The sequence below is a fragment of the Lissotriton helveticus genome, chromosome 9, assembly GCF_964261635.1.
Source record: "Lissotriton helveticus chromosome 9, aLisHel1.1, whole genome shotgun sequence".
Taxonomy (NCBI): Eukaryota; Metazoa; Chordata; class Amphibia; order Caudata; family Salamandridae; genus Lissotriton; species Lissotriton helveticus.
In genome coordinates, this window is record NC_136070.1 from 699,582,262 (window position 1) to 699,596,272 (window position 14,011).

The following is a 14,011-nucleotide window of genomic DNA, read 5'->3' on the forward strand; positions in this document are numbered from 1 at the left end:
GTTATTTCTATGTAATTTCCAGATCTACATTTTTAGTTTCTTTTACTACGAACTTTTAAATTAAATCAGTGCAGACCTGCACTGCTTTTTTGCAGACGTTGTCCACAAAACATATTTCTAATTCAGTAAATAGTTTTATGCAACAGGCCATCAGAATTTATTTCAAAGGGAAATGTTGGCATATTTAGGAGGTTTGTTCAAGTTCTCTTCTTTGTGGGTACATTCCCCTCAGTTTGATTCTACCAATCTATGTCAGCACATCAATTCTATGATGTTTTAGCTACATGTTTTGTAGAAAAGTGTCAGGCTTAGCTGTAATGTGCTCACTTTTTATTGACTTCTTTTGTGTTTTTTATTTACTGAATAAAGACCGATTGATGGATTGAGCAGCATATTCAGATACTCTCTGGTAAGTATATTTGATATGAGGTGTGTCCCGCTGCTTTTGTATGCATTTTCAGTCATTCATATTTCAGGCCACTCAGGCAGGGGGTTTTGCCCCTGCATCCCGGAAGCTGACTTCGAAAAAGCTCATCACATCCGGTCTTCCCTTCCCTAGTACTGTTTTGTCTCTTCCCCAGACCCTATATGAGAATTGAGGTTTACATACATTATCATCCCAGAAGGAGTAAATACGATTCCTCGTTACTTTCTACATCTTTGTAAAGGTTTGGCTACAAGCTGTTCCCTCCCAGAAGCTGTTAAGTCTTGGACATGCCTGTGTGAGCCCCTACAGGAACATACATTGGCTTCTCTTGACCGCCCTTCAGAGGTAGTAACCTGCCTCTGCCTGTTCAAGATCACAGAACATATAGGGTTAAGCCCTAATAACCCCACATCACATGGGCTAAATACAGTGTGAACAGAAAAGGTTAGTGATACGGGAATAGATACAAGAAAAATAATTTCCCAAAGCATTACCTTAATTAATCATAGGCCTTTGGCATAATTAAAGCACATTTATTTAGAATACATCAATCAGGGTTATATTCGTTCTGACCCACATAAAGAATGTATAGGTTCTACTTGATGTCAAACACAACAACCGTATACATGTTAATTCACAAGGTTACATATATAAAAATCACCCCAAGAAAACAATTTAACACAAATTCTTTAGATACATAAAACACGTATCACAAAGTTTTCAACCCCTAATGGGCTGGTTGAAGAATTATTTCACTACTTTCAGTCTTCCTATTAGTTTATCAGATTTGGCTGGGCTGTTCATTTTTTCACACATTCCCCAAAGGAGATTGCCTCTAAGTAGTGCACCTATGAGGAAAAGTTTTCTCCTCTTTGTTCTGAAATGTGTGAGCCAGTTGTCCTTAACCAGCTTATGTCAAATCAATAAAGACTCCTATAGCGTAAGTGTGGACTCGTTTCGGCCTGTGAAGTTTGGCCTCTTCAGGACGAAAGAAAGACGGAGTACTAATGGAAGGGCAGACCGTCCAGAAAAAAATCTGCTGTGTCTGATTCAATTTCTTCAAATGCCAGGACACAGGCACCGCACATGTAGTACTAAAATGGAGAATTGATCTTCAGCGGATCCGTGTGTGAGGTCTCAATTAAAGGAGCCGATTACGAGCGTGTGGTTCCAACCAAAGGAGCATTAATATCGGCTTTCTACCTCTTCAAGAGTTCACATGCTATTCCTCACGCCCTCTTAAGCACGTGAGCTGTGCTCGGCTATTCTCCCTGACAAAGCACCGAAACCTGTCTACATTTGCTCTGTGTCCTGAACCTCCAAATATCCTCCCTCTCACTAGGTAATCAGGAGATGCAATCTAACGCCGCATTATTGAACGTGGAACATGCTTGTACGAAATGTTTGTTTTTATAGTTTTCAAATACCTCTTTAACGATTTTGTGGTTAAAGCTGAAAACACAGCCTCGCATATGTTTTGAATTTTCCTGCTGCTGGTGCACAGAATCTTTTTCCTGGTGACAGTTTAATGTGTTTCTGCTCCCTTAAGCCTCCTTCACATAAAACATGTCACAACCATTATCTTTCCCTTATATTGCTTAAAAAAAGACCCTATAACGTACATGCTCAAATCTGTTTTTATAATGAATGTACGTCTTTAGAAACATTTGAAATACCAACAAGGGATCTTGAGTCACTTCCCAAGCGCTACAAATTCTTCCGCATTTTCTTCTCCCCATTCAACAACAAACCCCTTTCCTAACCACTGCCCCTCATCAGTAGTTCTTGTAATATTTTAATAAACATCAATTCAAATTCTGCCACTTCTAGTAATGCGTGTTTTATTCTCCAGTTGTCAGACCTGGGCTCTACCGCTGTGACCTTCAAGACGTTGTTTGTGGGCCACATTTTATCTCTAGATGTCACATGTATAAAATATTCTGGAATTGTACATCGTATATAGCACCTTTCTTCGCACAGGATCATGTTATTTTTTTCTGATAAATTCTATCCGATCAGCTTAATTTATGTGTCATCACATCAATGACAAACAACAGAATGTCATCCGGGAAGAATTCTACACTTATGATCCTGCAAGACAGGCTGTACATTAACATAGTTAAAAAGTTGTAAATAAAAAAAAAAAAAGGAGCCCGGACCTTTACTTCATCCCCAACTTCAACTCTCCCTTCTTGTACCCTTTTTCTTTCATCAAAACACTTCTTATTTTTCAGACATAGTTCAATCTCTCTCATTCTCCATTCACCAATATCATTATCCTTTACTCCTTTTCCCCAGAACATCCATGCCGGACTTAAACTAGTATTGGGAGTTCTTCCTTTAAACAGCTCAAATGGAGTTTTCTTGGTTGACATCTGTGGTGAAAACCTATGCGCCAGAATACACTTCTGCAATGCCACCTTCCAATCTAACCCATTCACCCTTGAAAGCTGAAAGTTCTCCTTTATCACCCAATTAAATCTTTCCACGGTCCCATTCGTCTCTGGGTGATAGACAGAAGATCTTTTATGTTTAATTCCACAAGACAACAAAAAATCAGACATCATACCAGAGCAAAACTGAGGACCATTATCAGACAATAGAGATTTAGGAAAACCCTCCCTTTTAAAAATTTCCTTTAGAAAATCAATGACAGATGAAGAGGTCACCTCAGAAACAGAAGAGATCTCAACCCACCTTGAATAGAGATCAATCACAACTATCAAATAGGGAATACGATGCTCACCTGAGAGCGGACCCACAATATCCATGGCAATGTCCTCCCAAGGTCCACATGGGAGATCACGACAGATCATGGGAGCAGTGCGAGATACTAAAATGTTATCACTTACTTTACACTGCAAACATTCCCTCACCTCCCTTTCAATTTCCAAATCCATCCCTGGCCACCAAAAAGAACAACGAAGCCTTTCCTTTGTTTTTACAATTCCCATATGTCCTTGATGAGCCTCTTCAATCAACCTTTTCCTCAAAGAACTCGGAGGAATTAACTTAGAACCCCTTAAAAGAACACCATTCTCCACAGATAACTCATTCTTGACCAAATGCCACACCTTAGACAGACTTTTTTTAAAATCAGTATTGCTCGTTACAGAAGCAATCACACCATCAATCTCACAATCTTTATTACACTCCTCCAACCATTCCTCTTCAAGTATAACCCCAGAGGTAATTTCACAAACATTAACCGCACTTTCACCATCCATTTCCTCATTAACCATCTCAAGTGAATCATCAACAAGACGTGAAAGACAACCTTCCGATACATTCTCCACACCAGGTATATAATCAATTTCAAAGCAGAATTCTTGAAGACCAATCACCCATCTTCAGATCCTTGAAGAAACATTATCCAAACCTTTCACCATGAAAATCTCCCTTAGTGGTTTATGATCAGAACAAACTTTAAACTTCTGACCCCTCAGAAAATTCCGGAACTTATTTAAAGCCCAGAATATGGCCAAAGCTTCCTTCTCTATGACCGAATAGTTCAGTTCCGCACCTCTCAAACTTCTTGATGCACAGGCAATAAGCTTCTCCTGTCCATTCCTTCTTTGTTTTAAAATTGCCCCCAAACCCTTTGAACTTGCATCAGTGATCACATAAGTCTCTTCAAAAGGAACAAATGCTTGCAAATCAGGAGCTGCAACCAAATCTCTCTTGATGTCCTCAAACTCACTTTGACATACATCCGACCACTTGAATTCCTTGTTTTTCCCCAAAAGATCTCTCATTCCCCCAGATTTACTAGCTACATTTCTGATGAACTTTCCATAATATTCCACCATTCCAAGAAAAGAAACAACCTCCTCCTTATTCTTTGGTGATACAAGGTTTCTTATAGTATCAACCAGCTCTTTCTTTGGTGAAATACCAACCGCAGATATGGTATGACCTAAGTAATTCACTTCAGAGACTGAAAATTTACACTTTTCAAATTTTAAGGTCAAACCTGCATTTTCTAACCTTTTTAGAACCGTTCTCAAAATTCTATCATGCTCCTCTTGATTCACACCATAAATCAACAAATCATCCTGATAACATTTTACTTTTCTTATACCCTTCAATATGGATGCCATAACACGTTGAAAAACCGACGCAGCAGACACAAGACCAAACGGCATCCTCTTATACTTGAAGGCACCCATCGGAGTGATAAATGCCGTAAGATCCTGTGAATCCTCCGTCAATTCAATTTGATGATAAGCCTGTGTTAAATCAAGCGTTGTAAAAATCTTAGCATCACCTAAAGATGATAACAACTCATCAATATTGGGCAAAGGAAATTTATCCACTACAACTTCCTTATTGAGAGACCTCAAATCACAACATAATCTTATTTCGCCATTGGGTTTGTTTGCGACAACAATAGGAGCCAACCATTCAGTTGCCTCAACAGAAGGAATTATATCTTGTTCCTGTAATTTTCGCAATTCCTGTTCAACTTTTTCCTGGATTGCTATTGGAATCCTCCTGACCTTAGCAACCACAGGAACAGCATTCTTCTTTAACTTTATACAATGTTTATAGCCTTTAAGGCAACCCAAAACAGATTGAAAGAGTTTGGGAAACTCCTCCATAAAAGAGTTATCTTTTGATACAACCTCCTGAATTTGGATCTGAGGATTAGCATTTGGATTAAGTATGACTCCCAACATTCGTTGATGTGGCCACCCAATTAAACAACCACCAACTTTGGAAACGTAAACCTTCCCAACAATAATTCTTTCCCTGAATTCAATGACAGCATTGAAATAACCCATCATGCTTATAGGTGCACCACCGTATCCTCCGGCACATACATCGATTTTGTTTCTATCCTTTAAACACCTCTCATAAAACTCTTTAGAAACAATTGTTATGCGTGCACAAGAATCAAATTTCATTTCCAGTTCAATTCCTTCGATATTAACCAAATCAGTTGGATAATCCTTTTCTTCCTTATCCTTCACTTGACATATAATTTCTTTAATTTCTTTAGTTACAATTTTCTTTTCCTTAGATTTACAAAACTTCACAAAATGCCCCTTTTTCACACACCCATGACAGAAAAAGCTCATCGCAGGACAGAACCTCGAGTTCGCCTTATGACCAGCTTTTCCACATCTATAACAAGTTACAGCTGACGATGAAGCTTCCTCTTTGCCTTTCTCATTTACCGAGGCCTTGCTTTCTTTCACCTCCTTAACCTGTGAAACATCTTCTTTCACTTCTAACTTTTCCACCTTTTCCTCAGACTTCCCTTTGTCGTGTTTTAATTCATCAACACATTTGATCATGTGTTCAACCCTCTTGGCTATACTTACAACTTCCTCAAGAGGTGGTTCATCTTTGAGCCATAATTCCTCTCTAATTTTATCTTCTCTGCATTTCAAAACTAGCTGATCCCTCAAACGTTCCTCGTTGGCAGGACCAAACTTGCAAGTAGAAGATAATTTTCTCAAAGCAGTTAAATATTCCTCAACTGACTCCTCTTTACCTTGCTCCCTTCTTACAAAATGATATCTTTCCATTATGGTCCTAACACGAGGTAAGTAATGTTTGTCAAGTTGCAGCAAACAAACCTCATATTCATCCAAACCTCTCTGTTCTTGATGAGACAAAGCGGGCAAATTTTCTAGGACTTCCTGCCCTTCCCCACCAAGACAATGCATTAATAAAGAGTATTTTCTTTCTTCACTTAAGTTTGCGCCACAAACTCTCGCATAGTGCGCAAAAATCTTTTTCCATTTGCTCCATTTTACTCTAGGCTCACCAGGATCACTCAAAAAAAAACGGAGTTGTTACATTCTGCATTCTTAAAATTTAAGCAAATAAGAATTAAGAGCACCGCATTCAAATTTCAAATAATTTTCCCTTCTAAGTGCCTTTAAACTAAAATTAAACTTCTTATCTTCCTTAGTCAGTTGTTAAATATTGCCCCGATGTACATTATCTATACATATATCCTCAGCTCTAAACAAAACTTAAACAAATAATGTAAGTTTAAAAAAAAAAAATACATAAAGCATAGTCTTTGCCTTTACGCAAATCACCACAAATAAATTCTTTCCTGGTTCAGCAAAACATTTGTCTTCGTTTCTTCATGTGATAGACTGCCACAGAAACGAAAGCGCACACAAGTCTATTCTCTCACAAGAGTTCAGACAGCACCAAAATGACGTTTCCTTTTCTGCACGATGAAAAGCTGCCGTCCAGTTCTAACAATGAGAAATGCGTGCCCTTTGAACTCGCGCCTGAGAACGCACAGACGCTCGAGTTCTCTCGTTGATTACGCGTGCCCTTCGCCAACTCCAATTCCTCATTCTACGACGTCATCACTCTGACAGGAACGCCGACGAGGAAGGAACTCGTCCCACAGAATTGCTTTCCAGCCCAGGGTGAAAACGGTAATAAAAATAAAGACTCTTTGGCTTTCTACTCCACAGTATTTCTTCCTTTCGTTTAACGCTTCGTTTTCACTGCTAAACTTTCATTCCTTCTCAAACAGAACTTTCAAACCGCCGCTGGAGAAGTCGTAATTCTATTTCAATGTGACATTTTGAAAATATGAAAGAAATGTATTTTACAAACTTCTCTTATACACAATACAGCCGCTGGAGAAGGAATATAACTATTTTCCACCAAAATTTTAAATAACGCTTCGTATATTTTCCAAACACTTCCTCTGAATTAACCAACTGCCGCTGGGGAAACCTTTTTCCCTCATTCAAATTTACTGCCGCTGGGGAAGTTCAATTTAAGTAAATACATCAATTAAGTGCTTCTTGTTACTTAAACTCCTTAAGTAGATTTTTCATTTAATTCTTTACTCCAACTTCCCAGAAAGACCATTAATTATTAATATATGTCCTCTGCACCTCTCGTACTTCTACCCCACTCCCAGCCTGGAACCATGTCGTACAAGACCCACACACACTAACAGGGGGGGCTTTCCCATATCACATAGAACTACAAACGGGGAGGTCTATAGGCAGGGCATGTCTTCCTTTGGTTTACTACCCCCGATACAGCCACATTGGAATAGGTTTAGTGCCCTGGAATATGTAGATTGACTTACTCGAGGTGAAACCCCACCCCTAGAGGACACAAATGTAGAACATAGAAGCACAGGGGTACCAAAAGAGAATATTCTGCCCCAAATGCTGAAGGAAGCTCCAGAAGCTGTTAACTTAGAAAGGAAAAGGACTAGCACCAGGGAGACTAGGGAAGTCGAAGGACGAGTAAGTTCAGAGGAAGGATGCTTGAAGGTAGTTTCCTGGAATATTGCCGGGTTAAAAAATAAGCTGCATACTCCCGAGTGGGCTACCTTTATGGCAGAATATGACATCTGCTTGATGCAAGAGACATGGGCACTAGAAGAGAGCTCGAGCCCGACCTTTGCAACATTTGATACCCTGGCAGTATCTACAGGCAGAGGCCGTCCATCTGGCGGGTTATCAATCTGGATAGGAACTCACCTGGGAATCCAAGCTACCAAGATCCAAAGAAAAATCCCCGGATATTCAGTGTATTCTAATACAACCCCAAGGCAGACCACAAGTAGCAATAATAAACATCTACTCTAGGCCATCTAGGAATGGCCAGGAATCGGCTACATTTAGAGTTCTGAACTCTTTTATTCAAGGGCTAGACCCCTCTATCTCAATAATTCTTGGAGGGGATTTTAACTGCCAATTCGAACCTTTGGGCAGTATAGACTTGGGTGATCAAGATGAGGTAGATGCACTATGGCATATCCCGGACCCGAACATTGCCCCCGTCAGGGCGTGGACACCTCTTGTGCTCCAAATAAAAAGCTTCTCCCTTGCGACATCCCTGCGGGCATGCAATGGGAGACTGGAACCTGACCGCCCAGCAATGGCAACTTTTAATCGGGCAAATAAAACTACCATCATTGACTACTTAATGGTGGATGCTAAAAATTGGGACAAGCTGAAAGAATTCAGGGTCATCCAAAGACAGGACAGCGATCACAATGCCCTGGCAGTAACTTTTAAACCAGGGTCATTTGGATTAACCACTTCTGATCACATACCTGCCTTGACGACACTTCCTCTTATGCTGACCAACAATAGAAGGAGGGTCAAGTGGCCCCATCTTGTAGACTCAACCACGAAGCTTGCCAAAATCTACCAACTCGCTATCCCTTTTATTGAGCAGATGGGTGTCTCGCCTAGTTGGCAGCAGGCGTTAGATACGCACAAACAGCTGGTTGAGGCACTAGGGGATGTGTTCTACCCTATAAGTAGAATTAAGAAGTATGTCCCAAAAACACACCCCTGGTTTAATGATGCGTGTAGGAACTCAAAAAGGGAACTCCTTGCAGCGATTAAGGCTAAAGATAGACAGAATATTAGGGCAGCTAGACAGATCTACAAAAAGGAGCTGATTAGGGGTAAAAGGGAGTGGGAAGAAGACAGGTGGGAAGAACTCAGAGGTGCCCTTGTGACTAAAGATGCTAAACTATTCTGGGTATTAGTAAATTCTGGTGCAAACGCTGGCGGTGGGACCCTTCTACCAAACATACCCCCCTCAATGTGGGAGGCGCATTTCTCTGCACTCTACACTGGCCCTGTGATCGGTCATAGTGCCCATCTAGATAGGTCTGGGATCCCAGAGCCTGAAGGTCCCTCCTGGAATTCTCTTGCCCAAGACCCCCCGCACGAGTGTCGACTGCGGGGGGCCTCGGGCCCGGGATACCAGCTAGAACACAGGGACACCGAGATGAGGATGGCCCTGAGATGTGGTGAGAGTATCTCGGCCAAGGAGGTGGAGACTGCGATTAGTAGACAACTTCCTAACAAAGCGCCAGGGCTTGACAGGGTACCAGGTGCTCTCTTCCGTTCCCAGCCAAAGATATGGGCTCCATACTTAACTGTATTATTTAACGCAGTCCTACAGGGGGCAAAGATTCCTGACACATGGGCGGGGGCCGAAATTGTCCCAATTTTTAAGAAGGGGTCCGCTCTTGAGCCGTCAAATTATAGACCAATAAGTCTCCTGGACACTGCCCAGAAACTGATGGGCCGGATACTCCTGGATAGGATACTGGGATGGGCGGAGGAACAGGAAGTAATGACTACCCTTCAGGCTGGCTTTAGATCTGGGATTTCAACTATGGACCAACTTTTCAGGCTGCAGGTCCTCTACTGGAAGACCATAAGTATTGAGGGTGGCAGCCTCTACTTGGTCTTTGTTGACTTGCGGGCCGCTTTCGACCTTGTGCCGAGGGAGAGTCTTTGGAGAGTCTTAAAAGATCTTGGCCTTCCTCTCTACCTTTTGGAGGTCCTGAAGCGGTTACACGAAGGGAACTATGCCCGGGTGAGGTGCGGGAAGAACGGGGAACTATCCGCACGTTTCCCAGTTTCTAAAGGCGTACGCCAGGGCTGCGCCCTGGCTCCCACGCTTTTTAGTCTCTATATCAACGGTTTGGTGGGGGAACTAAATAGAGTCAGGGATAGCGACGCCCCCTGGTTGGCGTCAGGGAGGGTGCCTGCTCTGATGTTCGCAGACGACACCTTACTGTTGTCGCGAACATCAACAGGCATCCAGAGGGTTTTGGACGGGTTTGTTTCGTTCTGCGCCTCGCGGGGACTCGAGATTAATTTAGAAAAAACAAAATTTATGATCTTCGGTCCCCCGAAACGCACCCGCCCTAGCCCTACGTTAAACGGTACCCCGCTCGAAAGGGTGAGAACTTTTGTATACCTGGGGGTCACTTTGACTGAGGATTTTGGCTGGGGCCCCCAGGTAGCCAAATCCACCCTAAAGCTCGCACAGATATCAGGGGGCATTGGTAAGTTCCACCGAACAACGTATTTTAAGCCAGTTACCCCAGTGCTTGAAATCTACAGTGCTCAAGCTAGACCTGCGGTAACCTATGGTGCTGAACTTTGGGGACATTCAAGCATAACAAGCCTTCTTAGGGTTGAATGGGCCTTTATGAGAAATACGATTGGTCTACCCCAAAGCACCCCGCTCTTACCCTTGATATTTGATTTAGGCGTGGAGCCCATCTCTGAACTAGTAGCGGCCCGACCCCTCCTGTATTGGAGAAGGCTCTGGACAGTACCTGAGCTTGCGGACTACAGAGCTGAGTTCGCTGCTGTCTGGGGGCCGTTGAAGAGTAAGAAAGTACCATGGCTGCTCCACATTAAATCGACCGCCCATCGAATTGGAATGCCTCAAATATGGGAGTCCCCGGCGGAGAGTTGCCCTGTGGTGCGGAGAACTGAGCTGCTGGCCTGTCTGAGGCACTATAACCTAAGTTTGCTGCAACGCCTGCCAAACATAGGCAGGATGTCTTTGGAATTTCTGCAGGTAAAACTTGTGCCCAGTAGGGAGGAATTCTTGGACCAAATTGAACCTCCCTTAGCAAGAAAACTATACACCCAACTCAGGCAGGGCAGCCTGCCACTTGGGTCATTGACCTGCAAATGGGCAGGTCAAGAGGAGGGAACTTGCCCAGCCTGTAATAATAGCAAAGAAGACACTGCCCATGTTTTGTTTTTCTGCCCGGCTTATAGCACAATTCGGAGAGCCTGGTTGGTACCATTATGCAGGAACCTGGGACTAAAACATTGTGCTCTAGCTGTGAGAATTTTAAAATATGATACTTCTCCCGTAATTGTGTTTTCGGTCTCCCGCTTTTTGCATGGTATGTGGCGGAGAAGGTCCACCTTGATTAACTGAAATTTAATTTTAATGAAGATCACTTTCTTGATAACTGACTGTTTAATAATGTTTTAACTACTGGTTCTTAACTATTTATGTATTTTATTGCATGTACATATTTTACTTGTGCTTTTATGGTCATTGACCGAAATAAAGTTATCAATTGATTGCAAATTTACTGCCGCTGGGGAAGTTCAATTTAAGTAAATACATCAATTAAGTGCTTCTTGTTACTTAGGGCCATATGTATCAAGCTAATTAGCATTCGCAAAGGCCGAAATTCTGCGAATTTCGGCCTTTGCGAATGCTAATTAGACAAATGGTATGTATCAAACAAGTTTGATGCAAAATAAGGAATAGCAAAATTTGCTATTCCTTATTTTGCGATTGCACTTAAGGAATTGCAAATTTTCGGATTCCTTAAATGCAATGTATCAAACAAAAAATATGCAAAAAATGCCATTAAGGATTTGCAAATTACCACCAACTTCTAGTTGGTGGTAATTTGCGAATTCTTTTCAAAAAGCATTTTTCCAAAAAGCAAAAGGTGCCATATGACGCCCATGCATGCCCTTAGGGCATGTATGTGCGCCATATGCCCCCAAATTTCTTTTTCAGGGGTGCAGCAGGGTGTTCTTGAGACACCCCTGCACCCTTGGAAAAATTCCTAATTTGCGATTAGCTAATTGCTAATCACAAATTGCACCTTCATTCCTATGGGCCTCCTGGCCCATGGAAATGAATGGGTAATTTGCAATTAGCAATTTGCTCATCGCAAATTAGGAATGGTAAAGAATCGCTATTTAATAGCGATTTTGTACATACATACCGTTTTGCATTTCCTAAATAGCGATTCCTTAAAATTCGCTATTTAGGAAATGCAAAATAGTTTGATGATACATATGGCGGTTAAACTCCTTAAGTAGATTTTTCATTTAATTCTTTACTCCAACTTCCCAGAAAGACCATTAATTATTAATATATATTTTTTTTAAAACAAGTCTATCCACTTAGCTTGATGTTAGGGTGTTCTTCCTCTTTCCTTTCAATCCATCCCGTCCTCGTCGCCAATGAAAAGTTGTAAATACACATAGAAGTATGGAGTTGAAGTAAGTAAGGTTTATTCATTAACACCCTCACCATCAGCTACAGTAACTGAATCATAAGAATACTCTTCATCTAAGCATTCTAGGTTCCATCCGCCAACCTAAGATAGACATAAAGAACATACTACAATAGTGATACACTCTTGTCTGGTATTCTGCAACATCAAATGCTCTCGAAGAGTAATGAGAGTGACAAATCTCCACGAGTCAAATAAAGTCTGATCTGCTGCTAAACAGACAAGTGTAATGTAGTTGAGAGTTCTGCTTCCACAAGAGGTTAGCAATTTTTGGGATGGTTGTCATCTAGTCACATTCCCTATAAGCCACCGCAAGTCAACCTGCAGGTTAAATTGTTTCCTGCTTCCGAACAGGTTTTAAAGTTTTTCTTTCTCTGTTTTTCTGAAAGTGTATGGTATGTTCATATGTATGCGAACTCGCAAAATTGCCACCTCCATACATTTGATTCGGTGCACAAATATTTTAAACATCCCAGTTTATATCTGAATACCTTGGGGAATATCATCTCATTTCCCCAGTCTTACTCTTCGAATTCAAGATTAATCCAAGAAAGCTTTAAGAGAAAGTTATTCCCACCCATAGCCAAATCTTTGTGAATTAGGCCTATAATGTCTAAAAATACCATTCTTAAGGGGAACTAATGAAACTCTCTATCAATGCTCAGTCTTTCCTAAATCACTGATTGATTGTTTGACTGGGAACTTTCTGTAGTGTGCTGCTACCCGACCTGGGTGTCCTGGCGCTAATGCAAGATGCACTCAAACACTTTCAGATGTTTTCTGCAAGACAAGTATGATGACATAGAATGGAGAGAGGGAGGAAGTATGTTCTAAAAGAAGTGCAATAAGTATAATCGATGGACAGAATGCTAAATATTGTCAAACATTCACCCCGCATACACAGATCTGGCCCTCAATCCATAGTTTTTTTTTGCTCACCATGCATTCCAGTTAGGAACCAGACATGTGCTAATCAGTCTTTACCCTACTCCGTCCATCATCTTGTTTTAGCTAAGTTTGCCCTAAGTGGCCCAGGGTATTCCTAGACGTCGATCCCTTGTGCCACTTGATTCAAACTGGCCTAGCTGATGAGGGGTTATACCCTGAAACTGGTCCGGGATGCTTTTTTACGGTCCAGGGAGGACCTTGCCTGGCTCCCCATTCACAAGCGCAGCCAGTTCAAACTTCTGATGCACACATACAAATCCTTACACAACACAGAACCAGAATACCTGAATAGCAGCATACACATTCACTAACGCACTAGACACCTACGCTCTGCCTCACTCAAACACATTCCCCACATCTGCAAAAGCAAAACTGGAGGTCTCTCATTCTCCTACATCACACCCAAGACATGGAACGCTCTCCCTCAACTCATCAGAGCCGCCTCCTCACTTCTCAAGTTCCGCAAGAAGTTGAGAAACAGGTTCTTCATTTTATTTATTTATTTATGTCATTTGTAAAGCGCCTGAATCACCCCACATGGGTATCTCCGTGCTGAGAACGCATACCGTTGAGGCAGTGGGAGTTAAAAGAGTGAGGTTTTTAATTTTTTCCTAAAGCTTAGATAGTTGGTGCAGAGGCGTATGTCCAGTGAAAGCTGGTTCCAGAGTTGAGGGCTAGATAGGAGAATGATTTGCCTCCCAATCTGGTTTTCTTGATGCGAGGGATGTCGAGAAGACCTTTCCCATTGGAACGGAGAGTGCGCGATGATGTATGTCTGGACAGTTTGTTAGCCAGATATAAGGGACCTAGCTGGT

General features: G+C 41.8%; 1 protein-coding gene across 2 annotated transcripts in view; it reads left to right on the forward strand.

The window, feature by feature from the left end:
* LOC144781807 (uncharacterized) overlaps positions 1 to 14,011 on the forward strand; it is a 288,719-nt gene that overhangs the window by 188,811 nt on the left and 85,897 nt on the right. The window lies entirely within an intron of this gene.